This window comes from Engystomops pustulosus, chromosome 9 (genome assembly GCF_040894005.1).
Source record: "Engystomops pustulosus chromosome 9, aEngPut4.maternal, whole genome shotgun sequence".
NCBI lineage: Eukaryota > Metazoa > Chordata > Amphibia > Anura > Leptodactylidae > Engystomops > Engystomops pustulosus.
In genome coordinates this window covers 63851123-63870224 of record NC_092419.1, presented here as the reverse complement: position 1 = coordinate 63870224, position 19102 = coordinate 63851123, and the positions used below count along the sequence as shown (strand labels likewise).

The following is a 19102-nucleotide window of genomic DNA, read 5'->3' as shown; positions in this document are numbered from 1 at the left end:
CAGTTGTTCAATTTGAACCTTCTTTTACTATCTCATATAGAAACTAACACAATTTTCAGGTTCAAAAAGGTCACCAGAACTTGGGATTCCAAGCCAGTCTCCCATGCTGGTACTTGCCAAGCCTTAAGCTGCATTGCTGCTGCGATCTGACAAGAGCAGGCACATTCAGCTTAGAATGGCCGTTGACAGCAGCTGTTCAATTTGAACCTTCTTATACTATCTCATAGAGAAACTAACACAATTTTCAGGTTCAAAAAGGTCAACGGAACTTGGGATTCCCAGCCAGTCTCCCATGCTGGTACTTGCCAAGCCTTAAGCTGCATTGCTGCTGCGATCTGATGAGAGCAGGCACATTCAGCTTAGAATGACCGTTGACAGCAGCTGTTCAATTTGAACCTTCTTTTACTATCTCATAGAGAAACTAACACATTTTCAGGTTCAAAAAGGTCAACAGAACTTGGGATTCCCAGCCAGTCTCCCATGCTGGTACTTGCCAAGCCTTAAGCTGCATCGCTGCTGCGATCTGACAAGAGCACACACATTCAGCTTAGAATGGCCGTTGACAGCAGCTGTTCAATTTGAACCTTCTTTTACTATCTCATAGAGAAACTAACACAATTTTCAGGTTCAAAAAGGTCAACAGAACTTGGGATTCCCAGCCAGTCTCCCATGCTGGTACTTGCCAAGCCTTAAGCTGCATCGCTGCTGCGATCTGACAAGAGCACACACATTCAGCTTAGAATGGCCGTTGACAGCAGTTGTTCAATTTGAACCTTCTTCTACTATCTCATATAGAAACTAACACAATTTTCAGGTTCAAAAAGGTCACCAGAACTTGGGATTCCAAGCCAGTCTCCCATGCTGGTACTTGCCAAGCCTTAAGCTGCATTGCTGCTGCGATCTGACAAGAGCAGGCACATTCAGCTTAGAATGGCCGTTGACAGCAGCTGTTCAATTTGAACCTTCTTATACTATCTCATAGAGAAACTAACACAATTTTCAGGTTCAAAAAGGTCAACAGAACTTGGGATTCCCAGCCAGTCTCCAATGCTGGTACTTGCCAAGCCTTAAGCTGCATTGCTGCTGCGATCTGACAAGAGCAGGCACATTCAGCTTAGAATGGCCGTTGACAGCAGCTGTTCAATTTGAACCTTCTTTTGCTATCTCATAGAGAAACTAACACAATTTTCAGGTTCAAAAAGGTCAACGGAACTTGGGATTCCCAGCCAGTCTCCCATGCTGGTACTTGCCAAGCCTTAAGCTGCATTGCTGCTGCGATCTGACGAGAGCAGGCACATTCAGCTTAGAATGGCCGTTGACAGCAGCTGTTCAATTTGAACCTTCTTTTACTATCTCATAGAGAAACTAACACAATTTTCAGATTCAAAAAGGTCAACGGAACTTGGGATTCCCAGCCAGTCTCCCATGCTGGTACTTGCCAAGCCTTACGCTGCCTTACGCTGCATTGCTGCTGCGATCTGACGAGAGCAGGCACATTCAGCTTAGAATGGCCGTTGACAGCAGCTGTTCAATTTGAACCTTCTTTTACTATCTCATAGAGAAACTAACACATTTTCAGGTTCAAAAAGGTCAACGGAACTTGGAATTCCCAGCCAGTCTCCCATGCTGGTACTTGCCAAGCCTTAAGCTGCATTGCTGCTGCGATCTGACGAGAGCAGGCACATTCAGCTTAGAATGGCCGTTGACAGCAGCTGTTCAATTTGAACCTTCTTTTACTATCTCATAGAGAAACTAACACAATTTTCAGATTCAAAAAGGTCAACGGAACTTGGGATTCCCAGCCAGTCTCCCATGCTGGTACTTGCCAAGCCTTAAGCTGCATTGCTGCTGCGATCTGACGAGAGCAGGCACATTCAGCTTAGAATGGCCGTTGACAGCAGCTGTTCAATTTGAACCTTCTTTTACTATCTCATAAAGAAACTAACACATTTTCAGGTTCAAAAAGGTCAACGGAACTTGGAATTCCCAGCCAGTCTCCCATGCTGGTACTTGCCAAGCCTTACGCTGCATTGCTGCTGCGATCTGACGAGAGCAGGCACATTCAGCTTAGAATGGCCGTTGACAGCAGCTGTTCAATTTGAACCTTCTTTTACTATCTCATAGAGAAACTAACACATTTTCAGGTTCAAAAAGGTCAACGGAACTTGGAATTCCCAGCCAGTCTCCCATGCTGGTACTTGCCAAGCCTTACGCTGCCTTACGCTGCATTGCTGCTGCGATCTGACGAGAGCAGGCACATTCAGCTTAGAATGGCTGTTGACAGCAGCTGTTCAATTTGAACCTTCTTTTACTATCTCATAGAGAAACTAACACAATTTTCAGGTTCAAAAAGGTCAACAGAACTTGGGATTCCCAGCCAGTCTCCCATGCTGGTACTTCCCAAGCCTTAAGCTGCATCGCTGCTGCGATCTGACAAGAGCACACACATTCAGCTTAGAATGGCCGTTGACAGCAGTTGTTCAATTTGAACCTTCTTCTACTATCTCATATAGAAACTAACACAATTTTCAGGTTCAAAAAGGTCACCAGAACTTGGGATTCCAAGCCAGTCTCCCATGCTGGTATTTGCCAAGCCTTAAGCAGCATTGCTGCTGCGATCTGACAAGAGCAGGCACATTCAGCTTAGAATGGCCGTTGACAGCAGCTGTTCAATTTGAACCTTCTTTTACTATCTCATAGAGAAACTAACACAATTTTCAGGTTCAAAAAGGTCAACAGAACTTGGGATTCCCAGCCAGTCTCCCATGCTGGTACTTGCCAAGCCTTAAGCTGCATTGCTGCTGCGATCTGACAAGAGCAGGCACATTCAGCTTAGAATGGCCGTTGACAGCAGCTGTTCAATTTGAACCTTCTTTTGCTATCTCATAGAGAAACTAACACAATTTTCAGGTTCAAAAAGGTCAACGGAACTTGGGATTCCCAGCCAGTCTCCCATGCTGGTACTTGCCAAGCCTTAAGCTGCATTGCTGCTGCGATCTGACGAGAGCAGGCACATTCAGCTTAGAATGGCCGTTGACAGCAGCTGTTCAATTTGAACCTTCTTTTACTATCTCATAGAGAAACTAACACAATTTTCAGGTTAAAAAAGGTCAACAGAACTTGGGATTCCCAGCGAGACCCCCATGCTGGTACTTGCCAAGCCTTAAGCTGCATTGCTGCTGCGATCTGACGAGAGCAGGCACATTCAGCTTAGAATGGCCGTTGACAGCAGCTGTTCAATTTGAACCTTCTTTTGCTATCTCATAGAGAAACTAACACAATTTTCAGGTTCAAAAAGGTCAACGGAACTTGGGATTCCCAGCCAGTCTCCCATGCTGGTACTTGCCAAGCCTTAAGCTGCATTGCTGCTGCGATCTGACGAGAGCAGGGACATTCAGCTTAGAATTGCCGTTGACAGCAGCTGTTCAATTTGAACCTTCTTTTACTATCTCATAGAGAAACTAACACAATTTTCAGGTTCAAAAAGGTCAACAGAACTTGGGATTCCCAGCCAGTCTCCCATGCTGGTACTTGCCAAGCCTTAAGCTGCATCGCTGCTGCGATCTGACAAGAGCACACACATTCAGCTTAGAATGGCCGTTGACAGCAGTTGTTCAATTTGAACCTTCTTCTACTATCTCATATAGAAACTAACACAATTTTCAGGTTCAAAAAGGTCAACGGAACTTGGGATTCCCAGCCAGTCTCCCATGCTGGTAATTGCCAAGCCTTAAGCTGCATTGCTGCTGCGATCTGACGAGAGCAGGCACATTCAGCTTAGAATTGCCGTTGACAGCAGCTGTTCAATTTGAACCTTCTTTTACTATCTCATAGAGAAACTAACACAATTTTCAGGTTCAAAAAGGTCAACAGAACTTGGGATTCCCAGCCAGTCTCCCATGCTGGTACTTGCCAAGCCTTAAGCTGCATCGCTGCTGCGATCTGACAAGAGCACACACATTCAGCTTAGAATGGCCGTTGACAGCAGTTGTTCAATTTGAACCTTCTTCTACTATCTCATATAGAAACTAACACAATTTTCAGGTTCAAAAAGGTCACCAGAACTTGGGATTCCAAGCCAGTCTCCCATGCTGGTACTTGCCAAGCCTTAAGCTGCATTGCTGCTGCGATCTGACGAGAGCAGGCACATTCAGCTTAGAATTGCCGTTGACAGCAGCTGTTCAATTTGAACCTTCTTTTACTATCTCATAGAGAAACTAACACAATTTTCAGGTTCAAAAAGGTCAACAGAACTTGGGATTCCCAGCCAGTCTCCCATGCTGGTACTTGCCAAGCCTTACGCTGCCTTACGCTGCATTGCTGCTGCGATCTGACGAGAGCAGGCACATTCAGCTTAGAATGGCCGTTGACAGCAGCTGTTCAATTTGAACCTTCTTTTACTATCTCATAGAGAAACTAACACATTTTCATGTTCAAAAAGGTCAACGGAACTTGGAATTCCCAGCCAGTCTCCCATGCTGGTACTTGCCAAGCCTTAAGCTGCATTGCTGCTGCGATCTGACGAGAGCAGGCACATTCAGCTTAGAATGGCCGTTGACAGCAGCTGTTCAATTTGAACCTTCTTTTACTATCTCATAGAGAAACTAACACAATTTTCAGGTTAAAAAAGGTCAACAGAACTTGGGATTCCCAGCCAGTCTCCCATGCTGGTACTTGCCAAGCCTTAAGCTGCATTGCTGCTGCGATCTGACGAGAGCAGGCACATTCAGCTTAGAATGGCAGTTGACAGCAGCTGTTCAATTTAAACCTTCTTTTGCTATCTCATAGAGAAACTAACACAATTTTCAGGTTCAAAAAGGTCAACGGAACTTGGGATTCCCAGCCAGTCTCCCATGCTGGTACTTGCCAAGCCTTAAGCTGCATTGCTGCTGCGATCTGACGAGAGCAGGCACATTCAGCTTAGAATTGCCGTTGACAGCAGCTGTTCAATTTGAACCTTCTTTTACTATCTCATAGAGAAACTAACACAATTTTCAGGTTCAAAAAGGTCAACAGAACTTGGGATTCCCAGCCAGTCTCCCATGCTGGTACTTCCCAAGCCTTAAGCTGCATCGCTGCTGCGATCTGACAAGAGCACACACATTCAGCTTAGAATGGCCGTTGACAGCAGTTGTTCAATTTGAACCTTCTTCTACTATCTCATATAGAAACTAACACAATTTTCAGGTTCAAAAAGGTCACCAGAACTTGGGATTCCAAGCCAGTCTCCCATGCTGGTACTTGCCAAGCCTTAAGCTGCATTGCTGCTGCGATCTGACAAGAGCAGGCACATTCAGCTTAGAATGGCCGTTGACAGCAGCTGTTCAATTTGAACCTTCTTTTACTATCTCATAGAGAAACTAACACAATTTTCAGGTTCAAAAAGGTCAACAGAACTTGGGATTCCCAGCCAGTCTCCCATGCTGGTACTTGCCAAGCCTTAAGCTGCATTGCTGCTGCGATCTGACGAGAGCAGGCACATTCAGCTTAGAATGGCCGTTGACAGCAGCATTTCAAATTGAACCTTCTTTTACTATCTCATAGAGAAACTAAAACAATTTTCAAGTTCAAAAAGGTCAACAGAACTTGGGATTCCCAGCCAGTCTCCCATGCTGGTACTTGCCAAGCCTTAAGCTGCATCGCTGCTGCGATCTGACAAGAGCACGCACATTCAGCTTAGAATGGCCATTGACAGCAGCTGTTCAATTTGAACCTTCTTTTGCTATCTCATGGAGAAACTAACACAATTTTCAGGTTCAAAAAGGTCAACAGAACTTGGGATTCCCAGCCAGTCTCCCATGCTAATACTTACCAAGCCTTAAGCTGCATTGCTGCTGCTATCTGACGAGAGCAGGCACATTCAGCTTAGAATGGCCGTTGACAGCAGCTGTTCAATTTGAACCTTCTTTTGCTATCTCATAGAGAAACTAACACAATTTTCAGGTTCAAAAAGGTCAACGGAACTTGGGATTCCCAGCCAGTCTCCCATGCTGGTACTTGCCAAGCCTTAAGCTGCATCGCTGCTGCGATCTGACAAGAGCACGCACATTCAGCTTAGAATGGCCATTGACAGCAGCTGTTCAATTTGAACCTTCTTTTGCTATCTCATGGAGAAACTAACACAATTTTCAGGTTCAAAAAGGTCAACAGAACTTGGGATTCCCAGCCAGTCTCCCATGCTAATACTTACCAAGCCTTAAGCTGCATTGCTGCTGCTATCTGACGAGAGCAGGCACATTCAGCTTAGAATGGCCGTTGACAGCAGCTGTTCAATTTGAACCTTCTTTTGCTATCTCATAGAGAAACTAACACAATTTTCAGGTTCAAAAAGGTCAACGGAACTTGGGATTCCCAGCCAGTCTCCCATGCTGGTACTTGCCAAGCCTTAAGCTGCATTGCTGCTGCGATCTGACAAGAGCAGGCACATTCAGCTTAGAATGGCCGTTGACAGCAGCTGTTCAATTTGAACCTTCTTTTACTATCTCATAGAGAAACTAACACAATTTTCAGGTTCAAAAAGGTCAACGGAACTTGGGATTCCCAGCCAGTCTCCCATGCTGGTACTTGCCAAGCCTTAAGCTGCATTGCTGCTGCGATCTGACGAGAGCAGGCACATTCAGCTTAGAATGGCCGTTGACAGCAGCATTTCAAATTGAACCTTCTTTTACTATCTCATAGAGAAACTAAAACAATTTTCAAGTTCAAAAAGGTCAACAGAACTTGGGATTCCCAGCCAGTCTCCCATGCTGGTACTTGCCAAGCCTTAAGCTGCATCGCTGCTGCGATCTGACAAGAGCACGCACATTCAGCTTAGAATGGCCATTGACAGCAGCTGTTCAATTTGAACCTTCTTTTGCTATCTCATGGAGAAACTAACACAATTTTCAGGTTCAAAAAGGTCAACAGAACTTGGGATTCCCAGCCAGTCTCCCATGCTAATACTTACCAAGCCTTAAGCTGCATTGCTGCTGCTATCTGACGAGAGCAGGCACATTCAGCTTAGAATGGCCGTTGACAGCAGCTGTTCAATTTGAACCTTCTTTTGCTATCTCATAGAGAAACTAACACAATTTTCAGGTTCAAAAAGGTCAACGGAACTTGGGATTCCCAGCCAGTCTCCCATGCTGGTACTTGCCAAGCCTTAAGCTGCATTGCTGCTGCGATCTGACGAGAGCAGGCACATTCAGCTTAGAATAGCCGTTGACAGCAGCATTTCAAATTGAACCTTCTTTTACTATCTCATAGAGAAACTAAAACAATTTTCAAGTTCAAAAAGGTCAACAGAACTTGGGATTCCCAGCCAGTCTCCCATGCTGGCACTTGCCAAGCCTTAAGCTGCATCGCTGCTGCGATCTGACAAGAGCACGCACATTCAGCTTAGAATGGCCGTTGACAGCAGCTGTTCAATTTGAACCTTCTTTTACTATCTCATGGAGAAACTAACACGATTTTCAGGTTCAAAAAGGTCAACAGAACTTGGGATTCCCAGCCAGTCTCCCATGCTGGTACTTGCCAAGCCTTAAGCTGCATTGCTGCTGCGATCTGACGAGAGCAGGCACATTCAGCTTAGAATTGCCGTTGACAGCAGCTGTTCAATTTGAACCTTCTTTTACTATCTCATAGAGAAACTAACACATTTTTCAGGTTCAAAAAGGTCAACAGAACTTGGGATTCCCAGCCAGTCTCCCATGCTGGTACTTGCCAAGCCTTAAGCTGCATCGCTGCTGCGATCTGACAAGAGCACACACATTCAGCTTAGAATGGCCGTTGACAGCAGTTGTTCAATTTGAACCTTCTTCTACTATCTCATATAGAAACTAACACAATTTTCAGGTTCAAAAAGGTCACCAGAACTTGGGATTCCAAGCCAGTCTCCCATGCTGGTACTTGCCAAGCCTTAAGCTGCATTGCTGCTGCGATCTGACAAGAGCAGGCACATTCAGCTTAGAATGGCCGTTGACAGCAGCTGTTCAATTTGAACCTTCTTTTACTATCTCATAGAGAAACTAACACAATTTTCAGGTTCAAAAAGGTCAACAGAACTTGGGATTCCCAGCCAGTCTCCCATGCTGGTACTTGCCAAGCCTTAAGCTGCATCGCTGCTGCGATCTGACAAGAGCACACACATTCAGCTTAGAATGGCCGTTAACAGCAGCTGTTCAATTTGAACCTTCTTTTGCTATCTCATAGAGAAACTAACACAATTTTCAGGTTCAAAAAGGTCAACGGAACTTGGGATTCCCAGCCAGTCTCCCATGCTGGTACTTGCCAAGCCTTAAGTTGCATTGCTGCTGCGATCTGACAAGAGCTGGCACATTCAGCTTAGAATGGCCGTTGACAGCAGCTGTTCAATTTGAACCTTCTTTTGCTATCTCATAGAGAAACTAACACAATTTTCAGGTTCAAAAAGGTCAACGGAACTTGGGATTCCCAGCCAGTCTCCCATGCTGGTACTTGCCAAGCCTTAAGCTGCATTGCTGCTGCGATCTGACGAGAGCAGGCACATTCAGCTTAGAATGGCTGTTGACAGCAGCTGTTCAATTTGAACCTTCTTTTACTATCTCATAGAGAAACTAACTCAATTTTCAGGTTCAAAAAGGTCAACAGAACTTGGGATTCCCAGCCAGTCTCCCATGCTGGTACTTGCCAAGCCTTAAGCTGCATTGCTGCTGCGATCTGACGAGAACAGGCACATTCAGCTTAGAATGGCCGTTGACAGCAGCTGTTCAATTTGAACCTTCTTTTACTATCTCATAGAGAAACTAACACAATTTTCAGGTTCAAAAAGGTCAACAGAACTTGGGATTCCCAGCCAGTCTCCCATGCTGGTACTTGCCAAGCCTTAAGCTGCATCGCTGCTGCGATCTGACAAGAGCACACACATTCAGCTTAGAATGGCCGTTGACAGCAGTTGTTCAATTTGAACCTTCTTCTACTATCTCATATAGAAACTAACACAATTTTCAGGTTCAAAAAGGTCACCAGAACTTGGGATTCCAAGCCAGTCTCCCATGCTGGTACTTGCCAAGCCTTAAGCTGCATTGCTGCTGCGATCTGACAAGAGCAGGCACATTCAGCTTAGAATGGCAGTTGACAGCAGCTGTTCAATTTGAACCTTCTTATACTATCTCATAGAGAAACTAACACAATTTTCAGGTTCAAAAAGGTCAACAGAACTTGGGCTTCCCAGCCAGTCTCCAATGCTGGTACTTGCCAAGCCTTAAGCTGCATTGCTGCTGCGATCTGACGAGAGCAGGCACATTCAGCTTAGAATGGCCGTTGACAGCAGCATTTCAAATTGAACCTTCTTTTACTATCTCATAGAGAAACTAAAACAATTTTCAAGTTCAAAAAGGTCAACAGAACTTGGGATTCCCAGCCAGTCTCCCATGCTGGTACTTGCCAAGCCTTAAGCTGCATCGCTGCTGCGATCTGACAAGAGCACGCACATTCAGCTTAGAATGGCCATTGACAGCAGCTGTTCAATTTGAACCTTCTTTTGCTATCTCATGGAGAAACTAACACAATTTTCAGGTTCAAAAAGGTCAACAGAACTTGGGATTCCCAGCCAGTCTCCCATGCTAATACTTACCAAGCCTTAAGCTGCATTGCTGCTGCTATCTGACGAGAGCAGGCACATTCAGCTTAGAATGGCCGTTGACAGCAGCTGTTCAATTTGAACCTTCTTTTGCTATCTCATAGAGAAACTAACACAATTTTCAGGTTCAAAAAGGTCAACGGAACTTGGGATTCCCAGCCAGTCTCCCATGCTGGTACTTGCCAAGCCTTAAGCTGCATTGCTGCTGCGATCTGACAAGAGCAGGCACATTCAGCTTAGAATGGCCGTTGACAGCAGCTGTTCAATTTGAACCTTCTTTTGCTATCTCATAGAGAAACTAACACAATTTTCAGGTTCAAAAAGGTCAACAGAACTTGGGATTCCCAGCCAGTCTCCCATGCTGGTACTTGCCAAGCCTTAAGCTGCATTGCTGCTGCGATCTGACGAGAGCAGGCACATTCAGCTTAGAATAGCCGTTGACAGCAGCATTTCAAATTGAACCTTCTTTTACTATCTCATAGAGAAACTAAAACAATTTTCAAGTTCAAAAAGGTCAACAGAACTTGGGATTCCCAGCCAGTCTCCCATGCTGGCACTTGCCAAGCCTTAAGCTGCATCGCTGCTGCGATCTGACAAGAGCACGCACATTCAGCTTAGAATGGCCGTTGACAGCAGCTGTTCAATTTGAACCTTCTTTTACTATCTCATGGAGAAACTAACACGATTTTCAGGTTCAAAAAGGTCAACAGAACTTGGGATTCCCAGCCAGTCTCCCATGCTGGTACTTGCCAAGCCTTAAGCTGCATTGCTGCTGCGATCTGACGAGAGCAGGCACATTCAGCTTAGAATTGCCGTTGACAGCAGCTGTTCAATTTGAACCTTCTTTTACTATCTCATAGAGAAACTAACACATTTTTCAGGTTCAAAAAGGTCAACAGAACTTGGGATTCCCAGCCAGTCTCCCATGCTGGTACTTGCCAAGCCTTAAGCTGCATCGCTGCTGCGATCTGACAAGAGCACACACATTCAGCTTAGAATGGCCGTTGACAGCAGTTGTTCAATTTGAACCTTCTTCTACTATCTCATATAGAAACTAACACAATTTTCAGGTTCAAAAAGGTCACCAGAACTTGGGATTCCAAGCCAGTCTCCCATGCTGGTACTTGCCAAGCCTTAAGCTGCATTGCTGCTGCGATCTGACAAGAGCAGGCACATTCAGCTTAGAATGGCCGTTGACAGCAGCTGTTCAATTTGAACCTTCTTTTACTATCTCATAGAGAAACTAACACAATTTTCAGGTTCAAAAAGGTCAACAGAACTTGGGATTCCCAGCCAGTCTCCCATGCTGGTACTTGCCAAGCCTTAAGCTGCATCGCTGCTGCGATCTGACAAGAGCACACACATTCAGCTTAGAATGGCCGTTAACAGCAGCTGTTCAATTTGAACCTTCTTTTGCTATCTCATAGAGAAACTAACACAATTTTCAGGTTCAAAAAGGTCAACGGAACTTGGGATTCCCAGCCAGTCTCCCATGCTGGTACTTGCCAAGCCTTAAGTTGCATTGCTGCTGCGATCTGACAAGAGCTGGCACATTCAGCTTAGAATGGCCGTTGACAGCAGCTGTTCAATTTGAACCTTCTTTTGCTATCTCATAGAGAAACTAACACAATTTTCAGGTTCAAAAAGGTCAACGGAACTTGGGATTCCCAGCCAGTCTCCCATGCTGGTACTTGCCAAGCCTTAAGCTGCATTGCTGCTGCGATCTGACGAGAGCAGGCACATTCAGCTTAGAATGGCTGTTGACAGCAGCTGTTCAATTTGAACCTTCTTTTACTATCTCATAGAGAAACTAACACAATTTTCAGGTTCAAAAAGGTCAACAGAACTTGGGATTCCCAGCCAGTCTCCCATGCTGGTACTTGCCAAGCCTTAAGCTGCATCGCTGCTGCGATCTGACAAGAGCACACACATTCAGCTTAGAATGGCCGTTGACAGCAGTTGTTCAATTTGAACCTTCTTCTACTATCTCATATAGAAACTAACACAATTTTCAGGTTCAAAAAGTTCACCAGAACTTGGGATTCCAAGCCAGTCTCCCATGCTGGTACTTGCCAAGCCTTAAGCTGCATTGCTGCTGCGATCTGACAAGAGCAGGCACATTCAGCTTAGAATGGCAGTTGACAGCAGCTGTTCAATTTGAACCTTCTTATACTATCTCATAGAGAAACTAACACAATTTTCAGGTTCAAAAAGGTCAACAGAACTTGGGCTTCCCAGCCAGTCTCCAATGCTGGTACTTGCCAAGCCTTAAGCTGCATCGCTGCTGCGATCTGACAAGAGCACGCACATTCAGCTTAGAATGGCCATTGACAGCAGCTGTTCAATTTGAACCTTCTTTTGCTATCTCATGGAGAAACTAACACAATTTTCAGGTTCAAAAAGGTCAACAGAACTTGGGATTCCCAGCCAGTCTCCCATGCTAATACTTACCAAGCCTTAAGCTGCATTGCTGCTGCTATCTGACGAGAGCAGGCACATTCAGCTTAGAATGGCCGTTGACAGCAGCTGTTCAATTTGAACCTTCTTTTGCTATCTCATAGAGAAACTAACACAATTTTCAGGTTCAAAAAGGTCAACGGAACTTGGGATTCCCAGCCAGTCTCCCATGCTGGTACTTGCCAAGCCTTAAGCTGCATTGCTGCTGCGATCTGACAAGAGCAGGCACATTCAGCTTAGAATGGCCGTTGACAGCAGCTGTTCAATTTGAACCTTCTTTTGCTATCTCATAGAGAAACTAACACAATTTTCAGGTTCAAAAAGGTCAACAGAACTTGGGATTCCCAGCCAGTCTCCCATGCTGGTACTTGCCAAGCCTTAAGCTGCATTGCTGCTGCGATCTGACGAGAGCAGGCACATTCAGCTTAGAATAGCCGTTGACAGCAGCATTTCAAATTGAACCTTCTTTTACTATCTCATAGAGAAACTAAAACAATTTTCAAGTTCAAAAAGGTCAACAGAACTTGGGATTCCCAGCCAGTCTCCCATGCTGGCACTTGCCAAGCCTTAAGCTGCATCGCTGCTGCGATCTGACAAGAGCACGCACATTCAGCTTAGAATGGCCGTTGACAGCAGCTGTTCAATTTGAACCTTCTTTTACTATCTCATGGAGAAACTAACACGATTTTCAGGTTCAAAAAGGTCAACAGAACTTGGGATTCCCAGCCAGTCTCCCATGCTGGTACTTGCCAAGCCTTAAGCTGCATTGCTGCTGCGATCTGACGAGAGCAGGCACATTCAGCTTAGAATTGCCGTTGACAGCAGCTGTTCAATTTGAACCTTCTTTTACTATCTCATAGAGAAACTAACACATTTTTCAGGTTCAAAAAGGTCAACAGAACTTGGGATTCCCAGCCAGTCTCCCATGCTGGTACTTGCCAAGCCTTAAGCTGCATCGCTGCTGCGATCTGACAAGAGCACACACATTCAGCTTAGAATGGCCGTTGACAGCAGTTGTTCAATTTGAACCTTCTTCTACTATCTCATATAGAAACTAACACAATTTTCAGGTTCAAAAAGGTCACCAGAACTTGGGATTCCAAGCCAGTCTCCCATGCTGGTACTTGCCAAGCCTTAAGCTGCATTGCTGCTGCGATCTGACAAGAGCAGGCACATTCAGCTTAGAATGGCCGTTGACAGCAGCTGTTCAATTTGAACCTTCTTTTACTATCTCATAGAGAAACTAACACAATTTTCAGGTTCAAAAAGGTCAACAGAACTTGGGATTCCCAGCCAGTCTCCCATGCTGGTACTTGCCAAGCCTTAAGCTGCATCGCTGCTGCGATCTGACAAGAGCACACACATTCAGCTTAGAATGGCCGTTAACAGCAGCTGTTCAATTTGAACCTTCTTTTGCTATCTCATAGAGAAACTAACACAATTTTCAGGTTCAAAAAGGTCAACGGAACTTGGGATTCCCAGCCAGTCTCCCATGCTGGTACTTGCCAAGCCTTAAGTTGCATTGCTGCTGCGATCTGACAAGAGCTGGCACATTCAGCTTAGAATGGCCGTTGACAGCAGCTGTTCAATTTGAACCTTCTTTTGCTATCTCATAGAGAAACTAACACAATTTTCAGGTTCAAAAAGGTCAACGGAACTTGGGATTCCCAGCCAGTCTCCCATGCTGGTACTTGCCAAGCCTTAAGCTGCATTGCTGCTGCGATCTGACGAGAGCAGGCACATTCAGCTTAGAATGGCTGTTGACAGCAGCTGTTCAATTTGAACCTTCTTTTACTATCTCATAGAGAAACTAACACAATTTTCAGGTTCAAAAAGGTCAACAGAACTTGGGATTCCCAGCCAGTCTCCCATGCTGGTACTTGCCAAGCCTTAAGCTGCATCGCTGCTGCGATCTGACAAGAGCACACACATTCAGCTTAGAATGGCCGTTGACAGCAGTTGTTCAATTTGAACCTTCTTCTACTATCTCATATAGAAACTAACACAATTTTCAGGTTCAAAAAGTTCACCAGAACTTGGGATTCCAAGCCAGTCTCCCATGCTGGTACTTGCCAAGCCTTAAGCTGCATTGCTGCTGCGATCTGACAAGAGCAGGCACATTCAGCTTAGAATGGCAGTTGACAGCAGCTGTTCAATTTGAACCTTCTTATACTATCTCATAGAGAAACTAACACAATTTTCAGGTTCAAAAAGGTCAACAGAACTTGGGCTTCCCAGCCAGTCTCCAATGCTGGTACTTGCCAAGCCTTAAGCTGCATTGCTGCTGCGATCTGACAAGAGCAGGCATATTCAGCTTAGAATGGCCGTTGACAGCAGCTGTTCAATTTGAACCTTCTTTTGCTATCTCATAGAGAAACTAACACAATTTTCAGGTTCAAAAAGGTCAACGGAACTTGGGATTCCCAGCCAGTCTCCCATGCTGGTACTTGCCAAGCCTTAAGCTGCATTGCTGCTGCGATCTGATGAGAGCAGGAACATTCAGCTTAGAATGGCCGTTGACAGCAGCTGTTCAATTTGAACCTTCTTTTACTATCTCATAGAGAAACTAACATTTTCAGGTTCAAAAAGGTCAACGGAACTTGGAATTCCCAGCCAGTCTCCCATGCTGGTACTTGCCAAGCCTTACGCTGCTGCGATCTGACGAGAGCAGGCACATTCAGCTTAGAATGGCCGTTGACAGCAGGTGTTCAATTTGAATCTTCTTTTACTATCTCATAGAGAAACTAACACATTTTCAGGTTCAAAAAGGTCAACGGAACTTGGAATTCCCAGCCAGTCTCCCATGCTGGTACTTGCCAAGCCTTACGCTGCATTGCTGCTGCGATCTGACGAGAGCAGGCACATTCAGCTTAGAATGGCCGTTGACAGCAGCTGTTCAATTTGAACCTTCTTTTGCTATCTCATAGAGAAACTAACACAATTTTCAGGTTCAAAAAGGTCAACGGAACTTGGGATTCCCAGCCAGTCTCCCATGCTGGTACTTGCCAAGCCTTAAGCTGCATTGCTGCTGCGATCTGATGAGAGCAGGCACATTCAGCTTAGAATGGCCGTTGACAGCAGCTGTTCAATTTGAACCTTCTTTTACTATCTCATAGAGAAACTAACACATTTTCAGGTTCAAAAAGGTCAACGGAACTTGGAATTCCCAGCCAGTCTCCCATGCTGGTACTTGCCAAGCCTTAAGCTGCATTGCTGCTGCGATCTGACGAGAGCAGGCACATTCAGCTTAGAATGGCTGTTGACAGCAGCTGTTCAATTTGAACCTTCTTTTACTATCTCATAGAGAAACTAACTCAATTTTCAGGTTCAAAAAGGTCAACAGAACTTGGGATTCCCAGCCAGTCTCCCATGCTGGTACTTGCCAAGCCTTAAGCTGCATCGCTGCTGCGATCTGACAAGAGCACACACATTCAGCTTAGAATGGCCGTTGACAGCAGTTGTTCAATTTGAACCTTCTTCTACTATCTCATATAGAAACTAACACAATTTTCAGGTTCAAAAAGGTCACCAGAACTTGGGATTCCAAGCCAGTCTCCCATGCTGGTACTTGCCAAGCCTTAAGCTGCTGCGATCTGACGAGAGCAGGCACATTCAGCTTAGAATTGCCGTTGACAGCAGCTGTTCAATTTGAACCTTCTTTTACTATCTCATAGAGAAACTAACACAATTTTCAGGTTCAAAAAGGTCAACAGAACTTGGGATTCCCAGCCAGTCTCCCATGCTGGTACTTGCCAAGCCTTAAGCTGCATTGCTGCTGCGATCTGACGAGAGCAGGCACATTCAGCTTAGAATGGCCGTTGACAGCAGCTCTTCAATTTGAACCTTCTTTTACTATCTCATAGAGAAACTAACACATTTTCAGGTTCAAAAAGGTCAACGGAACTTGGAATTCCCAGCCAGTCTCCCATGCTGGTACTTGCCAAGCCTTAAGCTGCATTGCTGCTGCGATCTGACGAGAGCAGGCACATTCAGCATAGAATTGCCGTTGACAGCAGCTGTTCAATTTGAACCTTCTTTTACTATCTCATAGAGAAACTAATACAATTTTCAGGTTCAAAAAGGTCAACAGAACTTGGGATTCCCAGCCAGTCTCCCATGCTGGTACTTGCCAAGCCTTAAGCTGCATTGCTGCTGCGATTTGACAAGAGCACACACATTCAGCTTAGAATGGCCGTTGACAGCAGTTGTTCAATTTGAACCTTCTTCTACTATCTCATATAGAAACTAACACAATTTTCAGGTTCAAAAAGGTCACCAGAACTTGGGATTCCAAGCCAGTCTCCCATGCTGGTACTTGCCAAGCCTTAAGCTGCATTGCTGCTGCGATCTGACAAGAGCAGGCACATTCAGCTTAGAATGGCCGTTGACAGCAGCTGTTCAATTTGAACCTTCTTTTACTATCTCATAGAGAAACTAACACAATTTTCAGGTTCAAAAAGGTCAACAGAACTTGGGATTCCCAGCCAGTCTCCCATGCTGGTACTTGCCAAGCCTTAAGCTGCATTGCTGCTGCGATCTGACAAGAGCAGGCACATTCAGCTTAGAATGGCCGTTGACAGCAGCTGTTCAATTTGAACCTTCTTTTGCTATCTCATAGAGAAACTAACACAATTTTCAGGTTCAAAAAGGTCAACGGAATTTGGGATTCCCAGCCAGTCTCCCATGCTGGTACTTGCCAAGCCTTAAGTTGCATTGCTGCTGCCATCTGACGAAAGCAGGCACATTCAGCTTAGAATGGCCGTTGACAGCAGCTGTTCAATTTGAACCTTCTTTTACTATCTCATAGAGAAACTAACACAATTTTCAGGTTCAAAAAGGTCAACAGAACTTGGGATTCCCAGCCAGTCTCCCATGCTGGTACTTGCCAAGCCTTAAGCTGCATCGCTGCTGCGATCTGACAAGAGCACACACATTCAGCTTAGAATGGCCGTTGACAGCAGTTGTTCAATTTGAACCTTCTTCTACTATCTCATATAGAAACTAACACAATTTTCAGGTTCAAAAAGGTCACCAGAACTTGGGATTCCAAGCCAGTCTCCCATGCTGGTACTTGCCAAGCCTTAAGCTGCTGCGATCTGACGAGAGCAGGCACATTCAGCTTAGAATTGCCGTTGACAGCAGCTGTTCAATTTGAACCTTCTTTTACTATCTCATAGAGAAACTAACACAATTTTCAGGTTCAAAAAGGTCAACAGAACTTGGGATTCCCAGCCAGTCTCCCATGCTGGTACTTGCCAAGCCTTAAGCTGCATTGCTGCTGCGATCTGACGAGAGCAGGCACATTCAGCTTAGAATGGCCGTTGACAGCAGCTCTTCAATTTGAACCTTCTTTTACTATCTCATAGAGAAACTAACACATTTTCAGGTTCAAAAAGGTCAACGGAACTTGGAATTCCCAGCCAGTCTCCCATGCTGGTACTTGCCAAGCCTTAAGCTGCATTGCTGCTGCGATCTGACAAGAGCAGGCACATTCAGCATAGAATTGCCGTTGACAGCAGCTGTTCAATTTGAACCTTCTTTTACTATCTCATAGAGAAACTAATACAATTTTCAGGTTCAAAAAGGTCAACAGAACTTGGGATTCCCTGCCAGTCTCCCATGCTGGTACTTGCCAAGCCTTAAGCTGCATCGCTGCTGCGATTTGACAAGAGCACACACATTCAGCTTAGAATGGCCGTTGACAGCAGCTGTTCAATTTGAACCTTCTTTTGCTATCTCATAGAGAAACTAACACAATTTTCAGGTTCAAAAAGGTCAACGGAACTTGGGATTCCCAGCCAGTCTCCCATGCTGGTACTTGCCAAGCCTTAAGCTGCATTGCTGCTGCGATCTGACGAGAGCAGGAACATTCAGCTTAGAATGGCCGTTGACAGCAGCTGTTCAATTTGAACCTTCTTTTACTATCTCATAGAGAAACTAACATTTTCAGGTTCAAAAAGGTCAACGGAACTTGGAATTCCCAGCCAGTCTCCCATGCTGGTACTTGCCAAGCCTTACGCTGCTGCGATCTGACGAGAGCAGGCACATTCAGCTTAGAATGGCCGTTGACAGCAGGTGTTCAATTTGAACCTTCTTTTACTATCTCATAGAGAAACTAACACATTTTCAGGTTCAAAAAGGTCAACGGAACTTGGAATTCCCAGCCAGTCTCCCATGCTGGTACTTGCCAAGCCTTACGCTGCATTGCTGCTGCGATCTGACGAGAGCAGGCACATTCAGCTTAGAATGGCCGTTGACAGCAGCTGTTCAATTTGAACCTTCTTTTGCTATCTCATAGAGAAACTAACACAATTTTCAGGTTCAAAAAGGTCAACGGAACTTGGGATTCCCAGCCAGTCTCCCATGCTGGTACTTGCCAAGCCTTAAGCTGCATCGCTGCTGCGATCTGATGAGAGCAGGCACATTCAGCTTAGAATGACCGTTGACAGCAGCTGTTCAATTTGAACCTTCTTTTACTATCTCATAGAGAAACTAACACATTTTCAGGTTCAAAAAGGTCAACGGAACTTGGAATTCCCAGCCAGTCTCCCATGCTGGTACTTGCCAAGCCTTAAGCTGCATTGCTGCTGCGATCTGACGAGAGCAGGCACATTCAGCTTAGAATGGCCGTTGACAGCAGTTGTTCAATTTGAACCTTCTTTTACTATCTCATAGAGAAACTAACACAATTTTCAGGTTCAAAAAGGTCAACAGAACTTGGGATTCCCAGCCAGTCTCCCATGCTGGTACTTGCCAAGCCTTAAGCTGCATTGCTGCTGCGATCTGACAAGAGCAGGCACATTCAGCTTAGAATGGCCGTTGACAGCAGCTGTTCACTTTGAACCTTCTTTTGCTATCTCATAGAGAAACTAACACAATTTTCAGGTTCAAAAAGGTCAACGGAACTTGGGATTCCCAGCCAGTCTCCCATACTGGTACTTGCCAAGCCTTAAGCTGCATTGCTGCTGCGATCTGACGAGAGCAGGCACATTCAGCTTAGAATGGCCGTTGACAGCAGCTGTTCAATTTGAACCTTCTTTTACTATC

At 45.1% G+C, this 19102-nt stretch overlaps 48 pseudogenes; all 48 read right to left on the bottom strand.

The window, feature by feature from the left end:
- Nucleotides 1-257: 257 nt before the first annotated feature.
- LOC140079324 (5S ribosomal RNA) lies at nucleotides 258-376 on the bottom strand (annotated as a pseudogene).
- Nucleotides 377-1012: 636 nt separating this feature from the next.
- LOC140095520 (5S ribosomal RNA) lies at nucleotides 1013-1131 on the bottom strand (annotated as a pseudogene).
- Nucleotides 1132-1201: 70 nt separating this feature from the next.
- Nucleotides 1202-1320, bottom strand: LOC140092696 (5S ribosomal RNA; annotated as a pseudogene).
- A 268-nt stretch (nucleotides 1321-1588) lies between these two features.
- On the bottom strand, nucleotides 1589-1707 carry LOC140083049 (5S ribosomal RNA; annotated as a pseudogene).
- Nucleotides 1708-1777: 70 nt separating this feature from the next.
- Nucleotides 1778-1896, bottom strand: LOC140092684 (5S ribosomal RNA; annotated as a pseudogene).
- A 69-nt stretch (nucleotides 1897-1965) lies between these two features.
- Nucleotides 1966-2084, bottom strand: LOC140087679 (5S ribosomal RNA; annotated as a pseudogene).
- A 646-nt stretch (nucleotides 2085-2730) lies between these two features.
- On the bottom strand, nucleotides 2731-2849 carry LOC140091009 (5S ribosomal RNA; annotated as a pseudogene).
- Nucleotides 2850-2919: 70 nt separating this feature from the next.
- Nucleotides 2920-3038, bottom strand: LOC140092671 (5S ribosomal RNA; annotated as a pseudogene).
- A 70-nt stretch (nucleotides 3039-3108) lies between these two features.
- Nucleotides 3109-3227, bottom strand: LOC140087065 (5S ribosomal RNA; annotated as a pseudogene).
- Nucleotides 3228-3297: 70 nt separating this feature from the next.
- LOC140086704 (5S ribosomal RNA) lies at nucleotides 3298-3416 on the bottom strand (annotated as a pseudogene).
- Nucleotides 3417-3675: 259 nt separating this feature from the next.
- Nucleotides 3676-3794, bottom strand: LOC140095345 (5S ribosomal RNA; annotated as a pseudogene).
- A 646-nt stretch (nucleotides 3795-4440) lies between these two features.
- LOC140083038 (5S ribosomal RNA) lies at nucleotides 4441-4559 on the bottom strand (annotated as a pseudogene).
- A 70-nt stretch (nucleotides 4560-4629) lies between these two features.
- LOC140089108 (5S ribosomal RNA) lies at nucleotides 4630-4748 on the bottom strand (annotated as a pseudogene).
- A 70-nt stretch (nucleotides 4749-4818) lies between these two features.
- On the bottom strand, nucleotides 4819-4937 carry LOC140083911 (5S ribosomal RNA; annotated as a pseudogene).
- A 448-nt stretch (nucleotides 4938-5385) lies between these two features.
- LOC140079278 (5S ribosomal RNA) lies at nucleotides 5386-5504 on the bottom strand (annotated as a pseudogene).
- A 259-nt stretch (nucleotides 5505-5763) lies between these two features.
- On the bottom strand, nucleotides 5764-5882 carry LOC140095145 (5S ribosomal RNA; annotated as a pseudogene).
- A 70-nt stretch (nucleotides 5883-5952) lies between these two features.
- LOC140098270 (5S ribosomal RNA) lies at nucleotides 5953-6071 on the bottom strand (annotated as a pseudogene).
- A 70-nt stretch (nucleotides 6072-6141) lies between these two features.
- LOC140095144 (5S ribosomal RNA) lies at nucleotides 6142-6260 on the bottom strand (annotated as a pseudogene).
- Nucleotides 6261-6330: 70 nt separating this feature from the next.
- On the bottom strand, nucleotides 6331-6449 carry LOC140088941 (5S ribosomal RNA; annotated as a pseudogene).
- Nucleotides 6450-6519: 70 nt separating this feature from the next.
- Nucleotides 6520-6638, bottom strand: LOC140092659 (5S ribosomal RNA; annotated as a pseudogene).
- A 259-nt stretch (nucleotides 6639-6897) lies between these two features.
- On the bottom strand, nucleotides 6898-7016 carry LOC140095143 (5S ribosomal RNA; annotated as a pseudogene).
- Nucleotides 7017-7086: 70 nt separating this feature from the next.
- Nucleotides 7087-7205, bottom strand: LOC140083042 (5S ribosomal RNA; annotated as a pseudogene).
- A 259-nt stretch (nucleotides 7206-7464) lies between these two features.
- On the bottom strand, nucleotides 7465-7583 carry LOC140085505 (5S ribosomal RNA; annotated as a pseudogene).
- An 826-nt stretch (nucleotides 7584-8409) lies between these two features.
- LOC140090039 (5S ribosomal RNA) lies at nucleotides 8410-8528 on the bottom strand (annotated as a pseudogene).
- Nucleotides 8529-8598: 70 nt separating this feature from the next.
- Nucleotides 8599-8717, bottom strand: LOC140084729 (5S ribosomal RNA; annotated as a pseudogene).
- Nucleotides 8718-9165: 448 nt separating this feature from the next.
- Nucleotides 9166-9284, bottom strand: LOC140085032 (5S ribosomal RNA; annotated as a pseudogene).
- A 259-nt stretch (nucleotides 9285-9543) lies between these two features.
- LOC140095142 (5S ribosomal RNA) lies at nucleotides 9544-9662 on the bottom strand (annotated as a pseudogene).
- Nucleotides 9663-9732: 70 nt separating this feature from the next.
- LOC140088940 (5S ribosomal RNA) lies at nucleotides 9733-9851 on the bottom strand (annotated as a pseudogene).
- Nucleotides 9852-9921: 70 nt separating this feature from the next.
- LOC140084706 (5S ribosomal RNA) lies at nucleotides 9922-10040 on the bottom strand (annotated as a pseudogene).
- A 259-nt stretch (nucleotides 10041-10299) lies between these two features.
- Nucleotides 10300-10418, bottom strand: LOC140085504 (5S ribosomal RNA; annotated as a pseudogene).
- Nucleotides 10419-12000: 1582 nt separating this feature from the next.
- On the bottom strand, nucleotides 12001-12119 carry LOC140095141 (5S ribosomal RNA; annotated as a pseudogene).
- Nucleotides 12120-12378: 259 nt separating this feature from the next.
- Nucleotides 12379-12497, bottom strand: LOC140084705 (5S ribosomal RNA; annotated as a pseudogene).
- A 259-nt stretch (nucleotides 12498-12756) lies between these two features.
- Nucleotides 12757-12875, bottom strand: LOC140085503 (5S ribosomal RNA; annotated as a pseudogene).
- Nucleotides 12876-14268: 1393 nt separating this feature from the next.
- Nucleotides 14269-14387, bottom strand: LOC140096303 (5S ribosomal RNA; annotated as a pseudogene).
- Nucleotides 14388-14458: 71 nt separating this feature from the next.
- On the bottom strand, nucleotides 14459-14576 carry LOC140098783 (5S ribosomal RNA; annotated as a pseudogene).
- Nucleotides 14577-14823: 247 nt separating this feature from the next.
- LOC140087678 (5S ribosomal RNA) lies at nucleotides 14824-14942 on the bottom strand (annotated as a pseudogene).
- A 70-nt stretch (nucleotides 14943-15012) lies between these two features.
- LOC140098863 (5S ribosomal RNA) lies at nucleotides 15013-15131 on the bottom strand (annotated as a pseudogene).
- A 69-nt stretch (nucleotides 15132-15200) lies between these two features.
- Nucleotides 15201-15319, bottom strand: LOC140088431 (5S ribosomal RNA; annotated as a pseudogene).
- A 440-nt stretch (nucleotides 15320-15759) lies between these two features.
- LOC140079277 (5S ribosomal RNA) lies at nucleotides 15760-15878 on the bottom strand (annotated as a pseudogene).
- Nucleotides 15879-15947: 69 nt separating this feature from the next.
- Nucleotides 15948-16066, bottom strand: LOC140091364 (5S ribosomal RNA; annotated as a pseudogene).
- Nucleotides 16067-16514: 448 nt separating this feature from the next.
- On the bottom strand, nucleotides 16515-16633 carry LOC140091008 (5S ribosomal RNA; annotated as a pseudogene).
- A 629-nt stretch (nucleotides 16634-17262) lies between these two features.
- Nucleotides 17263-17381, bottom strand: LOC140079276 (5S ribosomal RNA; annotated as a pseudogene).
- A 69-nt stretch (nucleotides 17382-17450) lies between these two features.
- On the bottom strand, nucleotides 17451-17569 carry LOC140098377 (5S ribosomal RNA; annotated as a pseudogene).
- Nucleotides 17570-18194: 625 nt separating this feature from the next.
- On the bottom strand, nucleotides 18195-18313 carry LOC140087677 (5S ribosomal RNA; annotated as a pseudogene).
- Nucleotides 18314-18383: 70 nt separating this feature from the next.
- LOC140101465 (5S ribosomal RNA) lies at nucleotides 18384-18502 on the bottom strand (annotated as a pseudogene).
- A 69-nt stretch (nucleotides 18503-18571) lies between these two features.
- LOC140083027 (5S ribosomal RNA) lies at nucleotides 18572-18690 on the bottom strand (annotated as a pseudogene).
- A 70-nt stretch (nucleotides 18691-18760) lies between these two features.
- LOC140091007 (5S ribosomal RNA) lies at nucleotides 18761-18879 on the bottom strand (annotated as a pseudogene).
- A 70-nt stretch (nucleotides 18880-18949) lies between these two features.
- On the bottom strand, nucleotides 18950-19068 carry LOC140086733 (5S ribosomal RNA; annotated as a pseudogene).
- Between the last annotated feature and the right edge of the window lie 34 nt (nucleotides 19069-19102).